The 3,631-nt window shown below is 41.3% G+C and overlaps 1 pseudogene; it reads left to right on the forward strand.

The window, feature by feature from the left end:
• The first annotated feature begins 1,140 nt into the window (after positions 1–1,140).
• On the forward strand, positions 1,141–2,479 carry LOC103124960 (large ribosomal subunit protein uL3-like; annotated as a pseudogene).
• Positions 2,480–3,631: the final 1,152 nt, after the last annotated feature.

The following is a 3,631-nucleotide window of genomic DNA, read 5'->3' on the forward strand; positions in this document are numbered from 1 at the left end:
CCTACCTCCACCCCTTTAATGTGGAAACACACAGGGACCATCAATTATCCTGTCCTTGCTCAGTCGGGATTTTTCAGAGACTGGAGCTGGGCTGAGGCCTGAGGACAGGCTGCATGGTAAAATAGGCTGGGGAAAGGCCTACTGGAAGAGGCAGCACCCTATTGTCATGGTGACGCTAAAGTCCTGAAAATCACAGCCTGCTCTCCTACTGTTTTTAACCAAGACATCAAATCATGACAGGGAATTGCTACTCATTTGAATTATTTTTATCCTTTACTTCACCCTAAAAAGAGTTGAGTAGGATTGTAAAAGCAACCACATATCACAATAGGATACAAATAAAAAGTACTTTCAGTGGAGAGAAAGTAAGAACAGTTAGTGAGATGAATCCAGATGGCTTCTGGGATCTCTCCACCCCTGGCATTGTGAATGCTAGTCTATTGGGAGATCCCTTTTCCTGTGGTATCTAGAATCCAAGACATTTGGCATCTTCTGAAGAGTCCTGGGCAAGTTCTAGGAAGCACAGAATCAGCCATTGTCCAGCCACTGATACTGCGCTAGAGTTATGCCAGATGGTACCTTTGAGGGGTTGTTTAGACTACACAGAAATGTTTAACTTCATGTTTGCACCATGATATCTTAGAATATTATTTTTGCCCCCTCTCTCTCCCTCTCTCTGGTATTCTAGTTGTGTCTATTTACTTCCCTTCATCCTTTATTCTTTTTACATTTCAGATTAACTTCATTTGGCCTATTTTTTAGTCCACAGATTCTTTCTTCTTCCTGCTCAAATCTCCTGATTTTCCCTAGGTAATTTTATTATAGTTGCACTTTTCTGTTTGGTTATTATTTTTTTATTTATAATTTCTATCTCCTTTAGCTCTGTAATTCTTTGAAAATGCTTTTGAAAATTCATCTAAAGTCATTATCATGAGTCTGGGCATTTAATTTTCACTTCCTTTCTCTTTCTTTCTTTTTTTAAATCTTTATCTCTGGGATTTGGTGTCTGCACAATGACTCAATTCCTAGCACCACCTTATGTCAGGACTGAGCAGTGCCCTTGTCCTGTCTAACTTCCTCTTCTGTCGTTCTCTCCCTCATATAATAAATATTTTTTCATTATGGTAGGAATAATCAACATGCCTCTATTGGCGACTCGTGGAGGCGACATGTCCCACCGGAAGTTCTCCGCCCCCAGACACGGGTCTTTGGGCTTCTTGCCTCGAAAGCGCAGCAGCCGACACCTGGGCAAGGTGAAGAGCTCCCCCAAGGATGACTTCTCCAAGCCGGTGCACCTCACAGCCTTCCTGGGTTACAAGGCTGGGATGACCCACATCGTGCGCGAGGTCGACCGGCCTGGATCTAAGGTGAACAGGAAGGAAGTTGTGGAGGCTGTGACCATCGTGGAGACACCACCCATGGTGGTGGTGGGCATCGTGGGCTATGTAGAAACTCCCCGAGGCCTACGTACCTTCAAGACCATCTTTGCTGAGCATATCAGTGATGAGTGCAAACGACCCTTCTATAAAAACTGGCATAAATCTAAGAAGAAGGCTTTCACCAAATACTGCAAGAAGTGGCAGGATGAAGATGGCAGGAAGCAGCTGGAGAAGGACTTCAGCAACATGAAGAAATACTGCCAGGTCATTCATGTCATTGCCCACACCCAGATGCGCCTGCTGCCTCTGCACCAGAAGAAGGCCCACCTCATGGAGATCCAGGTGAAAGGAGGCACTGTGGCTGAAAAGTTGGACTGGGCCTGCGAGCGGTTGGAGCAGTAGGTTCCTGTGAACCAAGTGTTTGGCCAGGATGAGATGATAGTTGTCATCGGTGTGACCAAGGGCAAAGGCTAGAAAGGGGTCACCAGCCGTTGGCACACCAAGAAACTTCAAGAGCAATACTTCTACTGATTACGATCTGTCGGACAAGAGCATCAACCCTCTGGGTGGATTTGTCCACTATAGTGAAGTGACCAATGATTTGTCATTCTAAAAGGCTGTGTGGTGGGAATCAAGAAAAGAGTGTTTACTCTCCGGAAGTCTCTGCTGGTGCAGACCAAACGTTGAGCTCAAGAGAAGTTTGACCTTAAGTTCACTGACACCACCTCCAAGTGTTTGGCCATGGCTGCTTCCAGACTGTGGAGAAGAAGAAAGCATTCATGGGACCACTTAAAAAAGACCGCATTGCAAGGAAGAAGGTGCTTAATGGCAGAAACAGCAGATGGGGTCTCAATAAAACTTATTTTCCACTAAAAAAAAAAAAAAGAATAATCAACATTAGACTTACCCTCTTACCCCTTCCTTTCTTCCTTCCTTCCTTCCTTTCTTTCTTTCTTTCTTTCTTTCTTTCTTTCTTTCTCTCTCTCGAGAGTGAGAAGCCACTGCATTTCAATCCTCTGCTCTGGCATTATATATTGTTAAGCCTAGTGCTTCTCACATGTAAGTCATGTACACTACTGCTTTGATATCACCTTGCCCTTTAATAGATATGTAAGTGTACAATATTGTATTGTTATCTATAAAATTCAGAACAGAGAAAATGCACTTAAAAAAAAAAAACAGCAGTCTTGGCCCAGGTTATGGTACATCCAATTGAGCTCATATGTCACAATGTGAAAAGCTCCAGGTTCAAGTCTCTAGTCCCCACCTACAGGGGGGAAGCTTCAAGAGCAATGAAACAGTGCTGCAAGTGTCTCTGTTTTCTTCTCTATTGCCCCTTCCCTCTTAATTTCTCTGTATTTATCAAATAAATAAATAAAGTCTTTAAAAAAGAATAATCTGGGTGGGGGAGACAGCATAATGGTTATGCAAACAGATTTTCATGTCTGAGGCTCCTAAATCACATGTTCACTCCCCTGCACCACCATAAACCAGAGTTGAGCATTGCTCTGGTGTTTCTCTCTCTCTCTCTGCAACTCTCTCAAAAATAAAATAAATAATTTCTTTTAAAAAAGAATAATCTCAAGGACCTGTGGGATTATAATAAAAATGATCTAACACTCATCATTATATGGTGATTGAAATTCTCCCAATTATAGCAAAGACACATAAAACAATGTATTCAAGAATATGAGGGGAAACTAAATCAGGACAAACCTTTATTTCTCCTTGTATTTTTTTTAACTCAAATAATATAACTGCTCAGTTGGGACTGGAAGATGGCTCATTCAATAGAGCTCACACCTTATCATGCATGAGGACCTGGGTTTAAGCCCCAGCATCACACTGGAATGCCGTGGAACCATGGACAGTGCTATGGGTGCTCCATGGATGGAGGAATAAAACTATGGTGTTACACCTCTGTGTCCCCCCCCCAAATGACTATATATATATATATATATATATATATATACACATATATATAATTTTTCCATTCAATACATATGATTTACTTACTGTAGTTCCACAGGCCCCTAAAATCAACTTTTTATTTTTATTTTCAGTGTATTTTCTCTGCATTGCTCAAAGATGATAATTTCTATTGTTTAAAATGTAATCTCATTGAACTATTACTCTGCTATATTTTTCCTGGCATTGAGTCTATTCAATGAGTTTTTTACTGGGTGATTTTATTTTTAGTTTTATAATTTAACTTCCATCCACATCTTTTTAAAAGTACCTTCTATTCTAAG

The sequence above is a fragment of the Erinaceus europaeus genome, chromosome 3 (assembly GCF_950295315.1).
Source record: "Erinaceus europaeus chromosome 3, mEriEur2.1, whole genome shotgun sequence".
NCBI lineage: Eukaryota > Metazoa > Chordata > Mammalia > Eulipotyphla > Erinaceidae > Erinaceus > Erinaceus europaeus.